At 38.2% G+C, this 21,729-nt stretch overlaps 1 protein-coding gene across 5 annotated transcripts in view; it reads right to left on the bottom strand.

Annotated features, from left to right (window-relative positions):
• Nucleotides 1-21,729, bottom strand: part of FRY (FRY microtubule binding protein) — a 404,013-nt gene that overhangs the window by 285,535 nt on the left and 96,749 nt on the right. The window lies entirely within an intron of this gene.

Below are 21,729 nucleotides of genomic sequence, written 5' to 3'. Positions count from 1 at the left end.
TATATTTTTAAAATAAAAAAGTTTCAATCACAGTTAGAAACTGAGTGTAAACCTTAGTGTTAGGAATAGGGAGCTGGCGGAGCTGTTGCCAGTGGTTCTGGAACTCTGTATGCACAAACTGTATGTTATGCATCTCCCAGCAGGGCAGCTTATACTGACAATCGTGTGACTGTGCATCAGTGCGTGGTTCCGGGCGGTGGAGGAACGTGTTATCTCTGCAATCTCACAAGGGCACATTTAATCGGAAGGAATTTTAAATTACTCAGTGTTATTCCTCGGTTTGGCTAAAAGCCCACTGTGTACCTTAAATATACTGGCCTTTAAGTGAGCAACATGTAGATTGTAGCAAAGCTTTAGAGACATTGGAAAACACGGGTGTAACTTAGCCCAGGGGATAGAGTCCCATGCCAGATTTTCTAAAGGGAAAAATGACTGCTGGAACAGAATGTTTCAGGTGAAGCGTTTTAACTGGGATTTCTAGTTTTACCCTTCCAGGAATCAGTCAGGATTCATCTCCCTCAACCTACAAAGTAAGTCACTTATAATTAAAAACTTGGCAGTGGTCTTGACTAAGGAGTGGATAAGGGTAAAGGCAGCTTTGTTAAGAAAGAAATACAAAATACCCATTATTAAGAAAAAGAATGGAAATTTTTGAGGTAATTTGCTGAAACCAACATATTCATTTATTACACAATAATTTTACTTCATGCTCATACATGTCTTTTAAAGAAAATTTCCATGGTCACTTTAGGAAGTGTTCTTAAGCAAAGAAAGAAAATTTATTTTTATAATATAACTGCTATAAAATATTTATGCTAACGTTTAGTTAATATTACTGTAAAAACTTTCATCAGGCCCTAAATCCTTGTCAGCTCATGTTTCAGTCCATAATAATCACAGAATCTTATAGTTAGAAGGAAACTGAGGCCTGGAGACTGGCTGTTCTAGATAGGGGTCCTGACACGCACTGATCCAAAACATGGTATTACGCATAGTCCTATCAAAACATTAACACGGACATGAAAGGATAACTACAGGAAAATGATTGGCCTATGCAAATGAAGTTCCAACTTCTGGTTTCTACAGCATTGTGGAGAAAACAACACGAAAACATTCCTGTTAAAATCACTGAGGTATGCTGGCTAAAGCACAGTACACTATGTTTAAGACATGCAGAGCTAAGTTTGTAAGGAAGAAGGGGAAATCCCGGGGTTCCTGAAATGCCCCAGGAACTGAAAACCAGCGAGAACATGAGGTGACATGATGGTGGCCCTAGGAGAAAAGGTTGGGGAGCAGCGGTTGGCCTTGGGAACCTAGAAGCTTGGGCTGTAAGGCCCATGTGGAGACAGGAACAAAGACTTTGGGCTCATGACAAGATATATTTTTGTGGATATATACACATGTGGTAAACTACTAAAACATTTCATAGGAATGAAGTCCACCAATGTCAGGAACCAATGGTTATTTCTTGGGAGGGAGGAAAGGGGAAGGGATGGAGACAGAGATTTAGCTGTATATGCAAGGTTTAATTTCTTAAATTGTGAACATCTATTTTATTTTGAGGGTGGGTACATAAGTGTCTGTTATAGTATCTCTATTCTTTTCTGTTTGCAGAGCTTCATAATTATTTTTTCTAGTTTAAAGTAAAAAACCTCCAAAGCTATATAAACCACAAATAAAACAAAGGAAATAAATGTAACGAGTTAATAAAGGAAAAGGCACATCCATCCTTGAGAGAATCAAGGAAATTGGTATTCTGATCTGATGATGAACAGCATAGAGATCTACATGGAAGGTGACAGGTTTCTTCCTAATCAATGTTCAAACTTTATAAGAGTGGAGGTGCTGTTTAAACGATGGAGGGGTGCCAGGAAAACCACAAAGAACAGCTCTACGGGAGGCTCAGCGTTTCAGCAATCTTTGAGTCTGAAAACGGCAGGAGAACGAGGAGGAGCCTTGGAGTAGATCAGCGTAGGAAGAGCTGAGAGCGTTGTTGTTGTTACTGTTGTTTTTTTAGTTTTTGTTTTTTAAGAGTCCTCATCCAGCATTTGCAATATGTAATTGTATTTTACTGAATTACATACACACACACACACACACACACACACACACACATCCCAAATGGAGTATACAATACCTAAAACAAGGGACAAATTAGGATTCTAGGATTCCTACTAAATTGTAATTTCTATTTTATGCCAAATTTATCTTCTAAAAAGATTTCTAGGAAGCACTTTGGAGGCCAAATAAGAGTTTCATAATAAATTTCACTTGTTCTAAAAAATGGCAGGATCTACTAAAAGACAATACTTCAAAATCTCTATGTTATAAAATCTGTTTCTTCATTATGTGAGTTATAATTATGATATATCTAGGAGTAGAACAGAAACCAACATGAGAAAAACGAGATGACCCAAAGAAGCGACTAAATGTCAACACATGGGCAATAACTAGTTAGTTTTGTAAGGATTAGAAATGCTGGTTCTTTCACTTTCTATTATATTTCTGGCGAGTTCCTGCCACACATTATTCCTATTTTTTCTGTACCTCTCTCACTTTTGGGTAAAGCTATGTTTCCTGTATACTTTTCTCCCACTTCTTACCTCTCTAATTTCTCTTACCCAACACACTGTCCTGCCGTAGGCAATCTCTGGATTTTCTCCCATGTGATTACCTCCTACTAATCATTACACATCCAACTATGCATAAACCACAAGGCAGGGTAATCATATCATCCTCCTTTTACATGAGGAAACTGGAGCTCTGAGAGGTAAGATTACTTGTCCAGGGCCAGATAGTAAGTGATAGATACAAGTTTCAAATCCCAATCTTTCTGATTCTAAAGCATATGCTCTCCATCCCACTTATGCCTTCACTTCCCAAATATTTACTCAGCACTCCTCATGTGCCAAGTACCGTGCTCAGTGCTTGACATATAGTATTGAGCATAATCTACAAAAATAGCAATGATCCCCAGCCTCATCTAGACGACAGTCTCCTCTCTGAAATGTTTCAAGAACATGGCTTGAAGCATTGATCTAAAATGGCTCTGGAGCCACCTGTGCCAGGAAAGAGACATATGTGACACTAGCTACGGGTTTTTGTTTTTAGTTCCTGAGATTTTCAGCATAAAGTCCCCCAGGACCACTGAAACAATGCAGGCAAGTTTTGCAGTCTGGGGCTACTCCCTCTCTTCCACACAGACCTCTCATGAGGTACATGGCCCCCTTTTGGCAATTTCCTCCTGACTTTTATTTGTAGCCATGATGGTTGCCAGTTTTCAGCAGATTTTATTCTGTATTATAATGTGGTGTGGACTACGGGTCCTTCCCCAGCCTGTACTCTGTCTGAGTTGTTGGATCTGGGGCATGTCCCCACAGGGCAGATGACCTAGTCAATGAGAGTCAACTCTAGGACCCCATCACAACCAGTCTTTTCTCCTACATCCCGGCCCTCTAGAAACCACAAAAATAGTGCTGAATGCCTGGGCCCCTTGATTATTTTACTGTTAAATAATTAGTCTGGCTTTCATGCTGAAATTCCCTTTCTGAAAAGCTAAGGAAAAGTAATTAAAAAAATCCCCTATATACACAAATATTTTCATCATAGTATTGTTAAAGAGAATCAAATGTCCAATAGCAGGTAATTGGCTAAGTATATCAACCCACATGGAATATTATCCACCATTGACTATTATCGTTATGAAGACAAGGCAGTGACATAAATGTGAATAAAATATAGTGTGTTAAGATAAAAATTATGTATATCAGGAGATAATAATATATTTTAAATGAGAAAATGACTGAAGAAAATGAACCAAAATATTTACAGATCTGTGTTCAGGGTTTTAGGTGATTTTCTTTTTCTTTTCTCTATTAGTATAAATAGTAGAGTAAACGACAGATTTGTAGCTATTCTTTCAGCACTGATAATTTTGTCACATTTTTTATGATTAGTAGTCATATGACTTCAAATATAGGCTGAGTGTAAAGGACTCAACAAATCTAAGGTTGAGATCTGTCTACGTGGTGTGATCTTGGTCATTTTAACTCTCTGTTTCTCAATTTTCTCATCCATAAAAAGAGGAAAATACAGATATCGACCTCATAGAGTTGTTAAGAGGATTAGAGATAAGTGAATGCTTCCAAAACGTCCAACACCATCCCTGGCACAGGAAAGGAACTTGGTGAGTGTTAACTATAAATCTTGTGTACACGTGTCAATATTTCATTTTCAGACCAGGATGAAATCATTAATTCATTTGTCCACTTATTCATTCAACACATGTTTATTGAATCTCCCTAGGTGCCAGGCAGTGGTTTAGGTATTTTTAATAAAAAGATCAAAGACGGTTTTTATCCTCAAGGAGCTCATTATCCAATGAAGGAGACAAGCAAATGACCAGAATGTTATAACCAAGGTTTGCAGAGGGCCCTAAGGAGTGCTTAGAAAGGGAATCAACTCAGCATGGATGTCAAGGCAGCTTCCAAGAAGGGTTCATGCCTAAGCCAAGTTCTGAAGGAGCCTGGAAATTATAGGACAGGGAGGGCATTGGCGGAGCAGGGAAGGAAGAAATCTATTCCAGGTAGCGGGGACAGCACACAGGTGAGGGAAGATGCATGAATGGTGGTGTAAGAGGTGCAGACGCAGAAGAACATGGTGCACTGCTTTCAGTAACTGCTTAGAGATCGGTTTGCCTGGAGTGCAGAGATGAGTCTGTAAGTCAGTGGTTACCTAGATGGGCACCGGCCTCAACTACTCAGGACTTCATGAGGCAACCTTATCATCTGAGCCAGGCCTTTCCAGAGATAAGGCTTCATGAGGCCAAACTATTACCTGTGTCTGTGCATATCCATGTGTCATCTCTGAGAAATGCAGCCCTATGATCTGCTTGAATCAAACTCTAATAACACAATATCACATGTCAAATTAGATACAGACATTACCCACTGAACAATTGTGTCTTTCCAGCCATCAGGACGCTGCTAAACAAAAATATCTCTATGTGCATAAGAATAAATTATAACAAAAATTCCATCAGTGTTTCATCATTTTCAGTACCAAAAAAATGTGGTTGTTACTTTCTCTATGGGAGGTGACATTTTGCTGACATATTTGGCTACTTCACTAGATAAGAAATAACAGGAAATGTACCACAGCAACAGGATGAGGAGAAAAGAATTAGATGCTGCTACTTGATATTTTTATAGCTTTTGTTTTTCTTGAAAATAATTCAAAACATACAATATGATTAATCAAATGCAGGAGTCTGTAAAATTCCATTTCTTGGTGGTGTGGGGAGGTGGGAAACAGTTGCACTAACTGCTTACATCACTCCCCAGCTAGAAGCCTGGATCATCCCAGCTTCTCAGCTTTCCTATTTTACAAGCCAATAGATTTTTCTATCATCATGGAATATCTGAGTATATAGTTTTCATCTTCTAAAATTTGATGCATAGATCATAACTATAGTTTTATGTATCAAGGGTTAAACATATTATCCTGATTATTCTAAAATATCTCAAGAATAGGTTTTAAAATTATTGTCATCCTTTACAAGCTACTGCATTATGATTTGTTAAGCTAGATACATAGTCCACATGAAATAGTCATTGCATGAAAACCTACATTCTCCAGTATTGATAGAAATTTGAATCTGGGCCTATAGAAACATAATTTTATAAAGAGGTCAGTGCCTTAAGGGGAAAAAAGGGCTAGTTGAAATTCCTTTTTCTATTTTCCTTTCATAATCTCTAAACATAACATTAAACTGTCATCATGAATGCACACATATATTTACCTAACTGTAAATCTGTCAAATTAGAGCCATTTGGAGAAGATTCTCACAGAATTTTTAAAAACCCTCAGAGCTGATAACAAAGCATTGGCTCAAGAGCCAGGAGACAGAAATTATTTTTATCACTTTGTTCCAAATTTACTGAATAACGTAGAACCAATCAGTATGCTAAAAGTGACCTTCCTCCTTGCCTAATTTTAGGGGAATATTCTGGGAATCAGAAAATAATTTTAGGACACTTAGGACAGCTTGTTTGAGAAAGATAAACATAAATGCAAACAATTCCTTATATAGACCCTGTCTAATGTGTATTACTACTGAAGAGCAGGAGTTAAAAAGAAAAACCCCAACAGACCCAGAGATTTAAAAGATTGGCTTGTACCTCTCCTAGTCTATATTTCAGTTGGTAGTATCATCATCCACTAAGCTGCATAATCTAGTAATGCTGATTAGAGGTAAGGGGATGGGAAAAAAAGAAACTAAGTCTTATTAGTTGCCTACTATGCACTAGGCACTTACATGTGTTATCTCTTTTAACCTTCACAGCGGTCCTATTTCATAGATGAGGAAATGAAGTTCAGAATGGCTAAGAAACTCGCCTAAAACAAGAGTTATTGGAATCTACTTGTCTATTTCTTGATTCTGTATCTTCTCCATCTTCACATCTCTGGCACACGTTCCCAAAAGGCTATTGAGCCTTAAAATTGTATCTCCTAAATATTTTTTGAACATATGCCTCTGTCCTCATTCAGGCCCTTACCATTTCTCACCTAGTCCAATACACAGGTTTCTAAAGGTTTACCTGGATATGAAGTTTATTTTCTTTTGTACAAGGATCTGAGATCTTGAGTTATTTTTTTCTAAAACACAAAGCTGCTTAGGTCATTCTTGTTGTATGTCTTTCTTCCTCCCTGGATGATGAGTTACTGATGAGAAAGGGTGACGTCAGCAAGATGATGAACTAGGAATCACCAGGCCCTTGTTCTGCCATTGAAATAGCAAATGAACAACAACATATGGACCAAAGTAGTTTTGTGGGAAGTTGTTAAGAAACTGCATTAACCAAGTGAATGCCTAACCAAGAAAAAGCCACACTCAAAACAACAGGACATTTTGTGGGATTTTTGCTTGCCCTTACTCCACCCACTTCCCAGTGCAGCACAATCTGGTCAGGAGGATGTCACTCAATTCCTGGTCCCTCCCTCAGGGTAGAAGGAAAGAGTAGAACTTGCTTGCAACATTCTGGCTTGTCTGAGGGACTGGTTTCTGTCTGACCTGACTCAGAGCGTTGATGGGCATGGTGGCATATTTTGGATATCAGGTAGGAGGCTGCTGAAAGCAGTGGTTGGTGCAGCAGCCTATGAGAGCTTCAGGGGACTGCAGAGTCATGGGCATCTGGAGGCAAGAGATTACAGGCAGAGGAATACAATAGAACATCTAAGGTCCCGAGAATGAGCAGGGATGAGAGTCAGAAAAATCAAGAGATTTAAAAGCAGCTGTGTATACAAGAGGATTAAAGAAAAAAAAGCATATGCATAGGTCCAGGGAAGACATATCCCCAGAAAAAATTTGAGAGGACTTTGAGCCTTCATGCCAGGCTGATTAGTAAAGATCTTCCTATGTATAAAGCCAGTTCACAAAGACTAGATGGTCTTTTCAAATACTCAATTTTCAACAAAAGATCACAAGCATACAAAGAGGTAAACGTGGCCAATTCAAAGGAACAAAATAAAGCTCCAGAAACCAACACTAATGAAACACAGGCCTTGAACTTATTTAACAAAGACTTTAAAACAATTTACTTAAGTATGTCAATGAGATAAAGGAGAACACAGACAGACAACTAAATGAATTCAGGAAAGCAACGCATGAACAAAATGAGACTATCAACAAAGAGATCAAAATTATGAAAAAAGAACCAAACAGAAATTATGGAGCTGAGAAAAACAATAACTGAATTGAAAAATGCACTGGAGGGGTTCAACAACAGATTCAAACAGATGGAAAAAAGAATCAGAAAATCTGAAGATAGGTCATTTGAAATTATTGAATCTGAGGGAAAAAAGAAAAAAGAATAAAGAAAAGTGAAGGGAACCTATAAGACTTATGAGATACCATCAAACAGATCAATATATGCATTATGGGAGTCCCAGAAGGAGAAGAGAGAGAGAATGGGGCAGAGAATTTATTTGAAGAAAAAAGTGGTGAAAATGTTCCAAACTTGAGGAAAGACATGGATATACACATAAAAAACTTAACAAACTCTAAGTAGGGTAAACCCAAAGAGACTCATACTGAGACATATTATAATTAAACTGTAGAAAGTCAAAGACAAAGAGAGAAACTTGAAAGCAGCAAGAAAAAAGTAACTTGTCATATACAAGGGATCTTCAATAAGATTATCAGTGGATTTCTCAGCAGAAATCTTGCAGGCTAGAAGCCAGTGGGATAATATATTTAAAGTACTGAAAGAAAAAACTGTCAATCAAGAAGAGTATTGACAGCAAAACTGTTCTTTAAAATTGAGAGAGAAATTAAGACATTTCCAGCTTTTGTAAGCTGAGGGAATCAAGACTAGACCTGCCCTACGAGAAATGCTAAAGAGAGTTCTTAAAGTTGAAACAAAGGGATGCTAGACAGTAACTTAAAACCGTATGAATATACAAGTCCTCTGGTAAGGATATGGACAAATATAAAAACTTGAATTACTGTAATTTTGGTTTGTAACTCCACCATTCGATCTTTTATAAGATTTAAAAGGCAAAAGCATAAAAAAATACAGATATGCTTGTTTTATTGTGCTTTGCTTTACTGTGCTTCTCAGATACTGTGTGTTTTACAAGACTCCCCACCAGCAAAAAGCTTACAACTCACTGAAGGCTCAGATGATGGTTAGAATTTTTTAGCAATAAAGTATTTTTTAATTACATACATTGTTTTTTATACAAAATGCTATTGCACACTTAATAGGGAATATAGTGTAAACATAACTTTTATATGTGCTGTGAAACCAAAAAATTTGTGTGACTTGCTTTATTGTGATATTTGCTTTATTGTGGTGGTCTGGAACCAAATCCGCAATATCTCTGAGGTGTGCCTATAATTATAAATCTATGTTAATGGGTATACAGTATACAAGATGCAATTTGTGACATCAACAATGTAAACTGGGGGGTTGGGCAGAGACGTAAATGAGTAGAGTTTTTGTACACAATTGAAGTTAAGCTGTTATCAGTTTAAATTGATTGTTACAACTTTAGGATGCTTTATGTAATCCTCATGGTAACCGCAAAGAAAATATCTATAAAATATATACAGGGCTGGCCCAGTGGCGCAGCAGTTGTTTGCACGTTCCGCTTCATTGACCTGGGGTTCGCCGGTTCGGATCCCGGGTGGGGACACGGCACCGCTTGGCAAGCCATGCTGTGGCAGGTGTCCCACATATAAAGTAGAGGAAGACGGGCACGGATGTTAGCTCAGGGCCAGTCTTCCTCAGCAAATAGAGGAGGATTGGCGGCAGACATTAGCTCAGGGCTGATCTTCCTCAAAAAAAAATAAAAATACACCAAAGGATATGAGAGGGACATCAAAACATGTCACTACAAAAACCAACTAAATACAAAGGAAAGCAGCAAGGAAGGAGACAAGGGACAAAAAGCTATAAGACTTATAGAGAAACAATTAACAAAATCACAATAGTAAGTCCTTCCCTATCAGTAATTGCTTTATATGTAAATGGATTAAACTCCCCAATGAAAAGATGTATACTGACATAACGAATTTAAAAAAATAGGCTCCAACTATATGCTTTCTACAAGACACTTACTTTAGATCTAAGGACATCAACAAGTAGGTTGAAAATGAAAGGATGGAAAAAGATATTTCATCCAAATAGTAACCAAAGAGAGCCGGATTGGCATACTAATATCAGACAAAACAAACTTTAAATCAAAAACTATTACAAGAGACAAAGAAGGGCATTATATGATGATAAAAAAGGTCAATTCACCAAGAAGATATGACATTTACATATGCACCAAACATCGGAGCTCCTAAAAATGGGAAACAATTGTTGACAGAGTTGAAGGGAGAAATAGTATCAGCGGACTTTAATACTTATGAGCAAGTTCTAGTCCAGTGTCTGGCGTGTAGTAGGTACTCAAAAAGTGTGTGCAGAATGAATGAATGAATGAATGAATGATCTGGTGTGTGAGTCTCCTATGAATCACAGCCAGGGCAGAGGATCAATGTGGAAAAATGATCATAACAATAAAGATTACCAGATTTACTAATATAGAAATGAAGACTGGATTAGGCAAGGTGATCCTAGTCAATGATATAAAGGTCAAAATTAGTATTTGGGGACTCCTTGGAAAAAGTATACATTTTTAAAGGCATTCAGAGGGATAAATAAGACATATTGCACTTAAAACAGTGTCAATGGCTTATATGCCTCTGGGTATATCAATGCATTCATATATAATATTAACAATTTAAAGATGAGAGTATAGGCATAAATCATTGTAATGGGAAGCACATCAGTTATTGTTAGGTATTGAAGGTTACCTAGCTGTGAAGATTAGTGGAACCAAGCTCTCTGTATTCCTGCAGAAAAACCTAACTGGGGTTCACTTCCCTCAACTATTGTTTAACTTCATGACAGTGAAAGTGACTACAGGTAGAAATGATGCTCATGCTGGCCTGGGCTTTCAAAGAACTTTTCCAGTTTACCTGAGTTACCCTTGGAAACCTCAGCGTGTGCAAACAGAACTTCTGCAGACTGGGAATTCCCAGATAGGAGAGGAAGACAAGGTGAGTAAAACTAAAAGGATTTGCACAGCATTTTTATGGGGACTTAACTACTTCACTTTGGGCAGATAAACTTGGGCCTTTGGAAGAAGCTGTTGATGGAAACAAACAGCAGATTAAATCCTTCTCTGGGCTGATTAGTGTTGCTGCAACAACAACAACAACAACAACAACAATCATTTTGCATGAGCAAAGATGGCAGCTCCTAATGTGGCCAAACATCCAGAAATTGTGGCAAAAGTCATGAGAGTGGCTAGGAGAGAAGGTGTGAGTGGATGATGAAGGCACCGCCACTGTCAGAAAACTTGAAGCACTGAACCGCTGCAGTATCTTCATACAAGCAAATTCCCAACTGAAACTCCTAGAACTGCAGTGGGCCTTTAAGTCACTACCTCATTTCTTCTACTCTGGTAAACAGAAAGATAAGATTCCCATTTTACTGATAAAGAAACCAAGAGATAGAGTTCACACAACTAGTATGTGTCCCCAGAGACAACAGATTTTGTTCTTCCTGATCACTTTAAACTTTGCTCTCCTCTTAAAATTCACATAATTAAATAGCCATGTTATTCTCTATGTATGCACTTTGGAATTCCAATCTGTTGACACAATGACTCTCTTCTTCTATATAATGAATATTGGGTAAATTCCTCTTAAAGAAAAAAATCAGACAGCAGATATTTAAGTAGCAGCACCTTTTTCACACTCACTAGAAAGACTTAAAAATGAACTAATTTATTTCTTCTGAGTAAAGAAGCACAAATACTACATCTGGAAACAGGCAGTACACTAGAACTTTGGGGCCAGAAACATCATTTGCGATTAGCCCAGGAGGATCTTCTTCAGATGAGCAAACTGACCCCCAGGGAGGTAAAGTGAGCTACCCCAAGTCACCCTGTCAGTCACAGAGACTGGATGATAATGCCCAGGTCTTAGTGTAACTTCAATAAAAGTGATTACTTCACCTTTACCTTGAGGAGAAAATATAGCTCACTCTGTAAGTCATCTCTCTCTCAAAATGAAGAGATTTTTAAAAGAAAGAAAAAAGTAGAGTGCTGTTTGATAGTCATAGCTAATTATCTATATTCCAGTTACCCAGAGCATACCCCAAGCCTAGAGAAGATGGCACCAACCCAGAGAAACCAGCCTAAAAGTGGCACCACACCTCAAATGACTAATGTGGAAATACATAGATGATTATGGACATGACAAATCAGGAAGGCTAGGCTCACCAGGAATAGGTGTGGGAGGAACTGTTATTAAATATTTATACAGCACTGATGTACAATAAACGTAATTGTGCCAAACATATGAAGTCCTTGCCCCGAGGAGTTTGCTGTTAGTTGTAAAGCTGGTTATTCCTGAGATATTTGTTATGTTGCTTCTTCAGGTAAACAATCCATTCCACACATCAAAGAACCATCATTTCAATGAGCTTTCTTGGGAATAAGACTATACCTGATGATGTAATGCAAAAGTGGCATCTATTTCTCAATATATTAACAATTTTAGGAAATTCACTTTTATTCTCTGACAAGTTTACGGTTATCTCTTTTTGTTGAGTCTCTTTTCATTCTTTCTACTTAACTCTTCTACATTGTTGCACAAAACACAATTATATTCCCTGTTATTGCAGAATACATAAGGACGCCAGCCAGAGTAAACTGCATTAGAAAGTTCTGATTTTGTAAATCTGTATTAGCCAGAAAGAAATTGTTAAATAATTGGAGCCAATCATGTATGTAGAAACAAAATACATTAATAAAGAACACTGATTCAAAAACATTATGCAACTTGATGGACACGGGAAGAGCTGACATCAGCTTTACAGGATACAGTAAGTGGTGAAAGGGAAGTGGAAAAATGATGTTGCCTTAGATGGAAAAAGATTTTATTTAGCTCAGATGATGCTCAGAGGATACTGTATTATACTTATCACTTACTTAAATCTGCAAAGGATTTAAAGTAGCTAGTAATATAAGCAAAAAATCCTGTCAAACTGGGATATATTAAGACAAGAGCAAAATAACAGGAGTCTAGGTGATAAGGGATTTGGAGAGAGGAGAGAAAACTACTTTTGCGGGAAACTGATACTAAGACTATCGCTTCTTAGGAAATAATTTAGCTTTGTGTATGTTACTGATGGGTAAGACAGATCAGGCAGTTAAGATAGACAGTCAAGCAAAGCATTCACTCATTCATTCATTTATTCATTCATTCATGGGATACATAGTGTCTGCCTTCAAAAGGCTTGGACAGAAAAGAAAAAAAAAAAGAAGATAAGGGGCTGGCCCCATGACCGAGTGATTAAGTTCCTGCGCTCCGCTTCGGCGGCCCAGGGTTTCGCTGGTCTGGATCCTGGGTGCAGACATGGCACCGCTTGTCAGGCCATGCTGAGGCAGAGTCCCACATGCCACAACTAGAAGGACTCACAACTAAAATATACAACTATGAATTGGGGGCATTTGGGGAGAAAGAGCAGGAGAAAAAAAAAAGAAGATTGGCAACAGTTGTTAGCTCAGGTGCCAATCTTCAAAAAAAAAAAAAAAAGGCTTGAAGCCTGGGCAGGGAGCGTGGTGATAACAACAGATATACACAGAATTAAATACCATAATAGCATGATGTGCAAAGACCTATGGAACCAAAGGTGAGGTACAACTAAATTATCTGGGGGTGGGAATATAAGGGACAGTTTGAGAGATAAGGTGACACTTGGACTCAGCTTTTAAATAGAATAGGACAGTCAGAGAAAAGCAAGGTGGGCAGATGAGGAACCTGTGCCAAGACCCACATCAATGAAAGGACCGCAGGGCCAGAGAGCAGGCAGTGGTTCGGTGTGGCTGGAGCAGCATGTAGAATGGCCAGAGGCAGGAACGAAGGCTTCCATCTGAGTATGGGGCCAGAATGGGAGGGTTCGTGGATCTTCAATGCCATATTCAAGAGTGTAGGCTTGATTCTGAAAGAAAGGGGCTTAAACGCGAGAGAGGCACTATCAAAAAGAAAATGCAGGGTGTTATAGAATACCTCAATGTTTAATAGAAGAAGATCTGTCAGTGGATGAAAGGACTACGTTGGGGATGCAGTTCTAGACTCCAGAGGGGATCTTTAAAAAGCAGAGATTCTTGGTATCAGCTACCATTTTTATCCTACTTTACAGAGGATACTTTAGGGTATACGGGGTAGCTGAATTACTTACCTAGATTCACAGGCTGCTAATGGAAGAGGGGAGAGCAGAACACAGCTCTGGCTGGGGCATAAGCATTCTCCTGAGCACTCACTTTGGGCGGAGATCATTGGATAATGTTTCAGGGAGACAAAATAGAAAACTTAGCTCTTCTATTAGAAGAGCTAAGAATTAAGGTAGAAAGATGACAGAAAAATGACAAAAGACAGTAAACTTAATAGGAAGAATGGTACAGATATATTTCTTTACACAACAGAGTTGATATCTTCCTGAAAAGTGCAACATATTTTTGTCAAACAAATTATTTAAAATGTATTATATAAGAGAATTTATTAATTCATAGTATGGATAATTTATACACTTTATAACGACACTCTGATAAGTTTCTGATTTTTATTAAATTATCTTTCAAAAGCAATACAGTTATACTGTAAACTGAGTTGAAAACAAAGCTCCCCTCATTGAATAATGCTGCCCAAATTAATGTGAACTTATCACAAACTACTCTGGGTATTAAAAACATAAAATAAGTTGGAAGTCTGCTAGCCCAAGATGGACTTACTTCCTGATTCTTTAAGACCGTCTTCTGTTGTACACCACTGGAAGATGGTAAGCAAAGTTCCCTGGGTTGTCTGAGAGCAAGCTTTGTCCTCTATGTGACTTCGCTACATGGATCACTGAGCCCGTTCAGGTGAATACAAACATGTTTCTGACAAGAGAAATCCTCTTAAGACAGGAAATATGAGTCTTATCCCCTACTAATGAGTCTACCAAAGTTTTAACTGACGGAGCTTCTAACAAGAGTGATTTTGGCTTACACTATAAGATGGTCTGAGCAATATGCTGATGGGGACACGTTTAACTCCAGTCATAGTGGGGTCATTCCAGGGCTTTGTTTAGAACACATGTTTCTACACGTAAAGGAGAGGAAAAAAACCCTGCTATCTATACTCCAACTGCCTCCTGTAGAGGATAAATTTTGTTAGACTACAGAGTTTCTCAAAGAATAAGCTGAAGAGCCCTCCATCAGAATCAAGAACGATTATTAAAAGCAGATATTCCTAGGCCAATCTAAAACTTGATGAACCAGCATCTGAATTTAATTTTTATAAGATTTGCAGATGGTTCTCATGTACCCTTATCATGACCATGGGCTTAGAGGAAGTAGTCTCAGATGGCCCTTTGATTTTGATGAGCAACTTGACTGGTTTTGGATATGCAATGATAGGCCTGAAGGAGAGATTGGGAGTAGGAGCTGGAAAGCTCAGAATTGCTCTATACAATAGAGGGAGAAGAAAATTAAATTCTGACGACATTCTGGTCGAAAGGAATTCGAAACGATAGAGGGGAGAAGAAAAGGAGAAAGGAGTCACCAACATGGCCAGAGGCTGAAGAATACTGGTAGAGTAAGTGTTGAGGAATCCCAAATGGTAGGGTGGCTGTTAAGGCATTTAAAGTACAGGGACATCTAATATTAAGTCAAAATTGTTTGTGCTCATTGACTATCTAAATCCTAGATTCTCCTGGTCTCTCCAGACATCCAGTAGAGTTTGCTATACATAAAGAGGCTTTTATGGTTGAGTTTTTGTTTGTGGAAATCAAGGAAGTTAGTTGAACTTCACTTCTGAATCCACACAGTACAGAGTAGAGACAGCATAAGATGACAATGAGAAAATCCATAAATGGCAAAAAAGAACAAAGAAAACATCAGCAGAAGCATAAACTTAAGCACAAGAACACGTGTCCCTGAAAAGTGATAGAAACCTTGGGGTTTGGCCTGGGACTTTCTACAGGTGTTGGCATGGAAACTGGGTCAATCTTTATTGAAATTTTAATAGCAAGGTGCTCCCCGCTGATATTTGGGTTATATGAGGTTATATGATCTTCATTTCCTTCTATTACTTTAAAACAAAACAAAAAACCATTCTGTATTTTCAAATCTTGTGCTTAGAAGAAATTGGTTTTAAAAAAAATTTGCTTTGAGCTCTTCTAGATTCCTTTTCCCAAAACAATGATTATTTATTACATATACCTTTTGAAGTATGGAATGTTCTGTTAGACAACTTTTTAAGCTGAGGATCACACAAAACAACAGAGTGACCTACTTTTCAGCAGCTAAATTGAGCCCTGACAACCTTAAAAATTAATACACTTCCCAAAATGAGCAAAATATTCACTTTTCAAAGATAGATGCAGGCACATAGCTGTTCTATATGCATATTTAGGCCAGGTTTACTGTCTACCTTCATTGCCCCTTTAATCAAGAGATTTATTAACTGGTTTTTAAATAGGGATTTGGCTATAATCTGCGTTGGAAAAAAAAGACACACTTTTTTGTTCAATTACTAAAATATATGCTGTAAAGCTGCTTTGGGTTATAACTTTTTGAATATGAGAATGGAATAAGCTTCAGAGAATATTTGGTGAAGGAGAGAGAGCTTGAAATTGAGAAGTTGTGAAATCTTATCCTGTCTCAAATTTGCTCACTTAACATTTAACAGATTATTTTCCACGTGCCTCAGTTTCCTCACTGTGACGTGGGAATAACAACAAATCTCAGTCTGTGAGGTCAATGAAAATTTAGCAGACTTTCACCTCTCAAAAGGAACATAGCCCTAGGCCTTTTCCCCCAAAAGAAACTGTTTCTACAGGGTCCAGGTTTCCCCTGGATCAGATCTCGGAGGAGAATCACGTTCCCTGTGTGCTCCCTTGAACTAAAGTTACCTTAAACTGAAATTCCCTCTCTCTCACTTGATTGCTTTTGTCACAGAAACTGATTTTTTCTCTCTTAAGGACAGAATGAAAAATAAAACCCGCTGAGATCTTGATGCTGTGCACTAGGCTAGGCTCACCCCCCCAAGTTGAGTGTCTCCCCAACTGTGACTGACATGTCCTTTTTAAATCTTCCAACCTCACCTGTACCCACCCCCACCCTCCCACAGTACCGGTACAGAATGGTGGGCATGTAGAGGTGGAATAAACACACGTTGGTGCAAGGACTGCTTGCCTCTGGGACCCTGTGGAAAGGAAAGCTGTGGGTGTCATTTTATCCTCACTTTCTTTGTACACAAAAATGACCCCAGAGGTTCTTAAACTAGGTTTCTGTGATGACCTCGTGGGGATTAGACTGGGAAGCGGGAGACCCTCAATGTAAGATGACTGTATAGGTCTGTATTTCATCATCTGAATGAGTGCATTGAATGAGAAGCTCTCTAAGAATTCTCTCAGATCCACAATTCAATGATTCTGATTCTCCATGGTGCTCACTCCCAAGTGACTTATTTTCTTGTCTAGGTTCTTCGACAGCACAACCACCAAGCACTTTTTGCAGTTTGAGCTCTGAAAAAAACAGCAAATCGCCAGGACATGAAGGCATAGCTGTAAGATTAATAATTAGTAGGGAATTAAGAATTAAACTTTTAAGGAAATGCCTTAAGTTTTCTATGATGCCCTATCGTTGATTAAAAGAACAGCAAGACCAAAAATATACCACTCTAATATAAGACAGCAAAGAGAAGCCAATTGACTCCTTCCCCCCCCCCCCCCCCCCGCTCCACTTTCCTATAAATCCCCCAGAGGCATTGGTTGGGTAGAGATAAATAACCCGTTGTAGCTGTTTGGGGGAGAGGATGAAACAGAAACCCTCTACTCTTCCATCTCACCTTATTCATTCTTGTGTTAACTCATCATTATTTTCAATGCTTGGAAACTTTAAAGAACCTTTTAAAGAGGGAACCATTACTTATCAAATAAACAATGATTACGCTGCTCCTGCCTTCCCTCTTAACCATCTAGGTGGCATTTAGGGAGCTTCCGGACTTCCCACAGCCAAGCACGAAACCCAGTTCCATAGCTGCAAGTCATCTGCCTTGTCCATAGCAGTAAAATTTTCAAAATAAAATAAAAACTGCCTTACATATTCCCTGCTGTGGGAGGTGACTGTGGATGTGAGTGTTACATTATTTTCTTTTTACTTGTTTTTTCTTTAAGTTCCTTCTGCTGAGCATGTTAGACAAATTCCTGATCGACGATTTTCTCTGTCCTTCCTCACCCCTACGAGCACCCAATTGATGCAGATTTTGCATTTCCGTTCTAGGTTGTCTGTGAGGGATAGCATTCTGGACCACTTCCTTTCTCCCTGCGCATCCATGTTTGTGCACGTGGGAGTGTCCGGTGTGGAAATCAGAAGCTGATTTATTGCCAATAAAATGGCTTCTATCATTATAAATATTAGTTAAGCATGGTTCAGCACGCAGATTTTAGTCACCTACTTTTTGTTGCAGAAGGACTGAACAGCATGGGTCTATCTGAAACCACAAAGCCCTTTCTAATTTAGCAGAAATTAAGACAAAGTGTAAGGCTATAACTTTGGGATGTTTACAATTTTCCAAAACTGCATTTCTTTCAATTTAAATAATTCTGTAGTGGTTTGTGGCAACTTTATTAAAAGTAATTAAATTTGGCAATATTTCTTTTGAGAAGTTGCTCAACTGCTGTTTATTTCGGATGGATGTGATTCAATAACAAAAGAAAATAAGTAGTTACGGTTTATCCTATTTCTGAATAATGAAATTTCTGCGCAGCACTAAGTATCATGTATGATATTCATCAACTTTTATTCATTGGACGTTTCTATATTTTACAATATTACTTGTATTGTTTGAGAGCTTTTATTTTTAAGGACTTAAAATGTTTCTCATTCATCCAGTTGACTGCTTCTAACAAGCATTGTGGCTTAGGCAGTTTAGGCTGCTACAGTAAATTGTCATAGACTCAGTAGCTTAGACAGTAAACACTTATTTCTCACAGTTCTGGAAGCTGGGAAATCTAAGATCAAGGGGCTAGCTGAGTCGATGTTTGGTGAGGGCCCTCTTCTGGTTTGTAGATGACCACCTTCTTGCTGTGTCCCTACATGTCAGAGAGAAAGAGAGATCAACTCTCTTGAGTCTCTTCTTATAAGGGCACTAATCCTATTAATGAGGGCTCCACTCTCACGACCTAATTGCCTGCCAAAGCACCCATCTCCAAATACCAACCAATTGGAGATTGTGGCTTCAACATATGAACTTTTGGGGGACACAAACATTCAGTCCATAGCATATTGTTACCCTTTAAAAAGTTGGTCAAGAGGTGTCAGGGAGAGTCCTAGGGTTTCATCCTATGGTTGTGATCAGGGGTTAGAAAAAAGACCTGGAGATGGGTAGTCTAGGCCTCTGCATTCTGCCTTTCTACCTTGAGAGATTATAAACGGGAACCAGAAGGAAGTCTATATTTAATGGAACTCAAATCCAGGTGCCATTAGGAGAGAAAAGACAGGTTCTCCTCCTGCCCAAGAACACATTGACCTTTGAGGGTGGGGGTGGCTGGGTGTGTTCAGGGGAGGGGTCTGGACAACAAGGGGCAGGGATGGGGGCCTGCCATGAATAGCTGCTCGCTGCTTCCTGCGTATGAAACATGGAATAGTTTAAGAATAACTTTGATCTTTGAGGATCTTTTCCACTTCCTTTAAGTCAGTTGTGCTCGACTAGCGGATGAGATAAATATTCCATTTGGGGGAAATTTTCACAATGCTGTTAGAAAATTTCACGATGTAGTTAGAAGCCTGCTCCCAGCCAAGACTTACTAAATCAAATCTCCAGGGCCCGTGCCTGTGGATTCTGAAAACTGTCCTCCAATAATTCACATTTGTGCAGTTGATTGAAAACTAATGCCCTAAGTTATAAGCTAATATTCCCTTAGTTATACAGCAGTTCAAAAATCTCAAAAGACTGAAAACCCCTCATGAGCTGGGCCTTGGGGAGGGACATTCTACTTATAACCCTTTCCCACCTAGCTGTTTTTTAAAGGGTGCAGAAAAGAGGTACGAATTACAAAAAGTAATAACCCCCCAGCAAAGAAACCCTGATGAGGAGGACAATTAAGGCCCCCTGGGACTTTCCGGTAGGGAGATGCTTCATTGCCAATTAGGGCTTCTGTGCCAGATGACATGGTGTCAGTACTGCCTTTAGCTGACACAACAGGGAGACTTAAATATTGGTTGCCAGAGAAGCTTGAATGCCCAAATTAACGCACTCTGCTCTCCCACTAGAAAATTAGATATGAGAACAAATTACTGTGTATCAATGTCTTAACTATCAACCAGTCCTTTCACAGTGTTTTGTACCTAATAGACAGCTGCAAGATAGTTTAGATTTTTGTTGAATAGACGTTATAGTCTTTCTTATGTATATCTTCCATTTACACTTGGGCACCTATTTCAACACTTAAAACTAAGAAATGTTTCTTTAAATTGTATCTCACTTGCCCATAGTTACTCTACAGCGTCATCCAGTACTGATTATCCATTAAGATAATGTTAGTCTTTCTTAAGTATCAGGGCGGGAGAGCAGTGGGCTATTTGATAGCTGAGGGAGCACCATCGGTAAATCTGGTTCAGTGACAAAAGCACACACCATCTTTGTGGTTCCTCCCTCTCTGTGCTCTGAACTCCCAGGATGTTCAAAGGTACATCTGACAATCAGTTGTTCAGCACACAAAAAAATAACTCATACCCCACTCAGGGTGGAAGGGTTTTAAGACTGTGACTGAAAAATACGCTGACAATTTTGTAATGAGAATTTTTATATGCATGTCATCTAAAAATGACTACCCATTTAATCTCATTTTGTAAGCCCCTACTCCCAGATGTGTATTTTTCTATATTTTAAAGAAAAGCTGGAAGTATTCTACCTAAATTTTGAAGGCAAACATTCCCAAAAGAACGTTGGGGTATGGTCATTTCTTGCGTAATTGAGTAACTGGATGGTCATTTCCCCCAAAAATATTTGTTTAAAGTACATTATTTATCAAACAATTAAAAATCACCACTAAAGTATATTGAGTAAATATCAAATTATGTGAATGGAAAAATATATAATCTTTTCATAATCTGGATGTGAATACATATTTAAAGCATTATTTAAGAATGGGAAGAAAAGCTGTGTAGGAGCTCTCAAACCTCTAAAGTTATACATCTGTTATAGCTCAACAAATGGAAATGAACTGCTTTTGAAACAGGAGTGTTTAAGCCACTTCTCAATATACCTATACAGTAGGTCTTGAATTCAGAAGCCTGTATTTTTATTTTTTTTATGACAAAGAGAAAAGCCTGAAGTCAAGCCATAAATCTAAACCTTCTGCTTAACCTGGGCTCACCATTGGTCCCTGCATAAAGGCCAAACATATCTCCCCTTACTTATAAATTATACAAATAAGTATTCTAGTTTCAGCATTTTTGTTTTCCTTAAAAGTAACAGGGTTATCACTAATGTCCTCATTAAAAGTTTCTTTTTATTTCTTTTTAGAAATGAAAACAAAGCAAAACAAGAACAAAAATTTCATCCCCTTGACTAAACTTGTCCAATAAATTCAATTATTTAAGTAAACAGGCTACCTCAGTTTCTGTTGCATCAGTATTTTTGAGCAAGAAATGCGATAAATATTTTAAATCAAAATGTTAAATGTTGACTTTCAAAAGCCTAAACACTCCTAATATTTAAAAAGACTAATTTCAAGTAGTGAATTCATTTATAACCTTATAAATAAGCTATTTCTAAAAACCACAAGTGCAAACCAATTACCTTCCTATTCGAAGTTTTAGTTCAAAGAAAAGCTTAAGGGCCAAATTTCCAAAAGCAAGGCCTTAAACAGACAAAATTAGGCAAAAATATCAAACACAGCAAGGCTACAGTAAGTTTATAAGACACAGACATTGATGTTTCTAACACCGAACAATTTTCAGAGGCTTTCCACGACAATACTCTCAAGTTTAATGATTCATGTTGAGAAAACACATGGATATTTATATTACGAAGAGCTTCCAGGTCATCCTCTTTTTATGAGAAAATTAAAATTAATGGGTCTTTCAGTGGTGTCTCATTATACAGAATTTACATTAGCA

The sequence above is a fragment of the Equus caballus genome, chromosome 17 (assembly GCF_041296265.1).
Source record: "Equus caballus isolate H_3958 breed thoroughbred chromosome 17, TB-T2T, whole genome shotgun sequence".
Taxonomy (NCBI): domain Eukaryota; kingdom Metazoa; phylum Chordata; class Mammalia; order Perissodactyla; family Equidae; genus Equus; species Equus caballus.
Note: the sequence above shows the minus strand (reverse complement) of the source record. Positions and strands in the feature narration are given on the sequence as shown.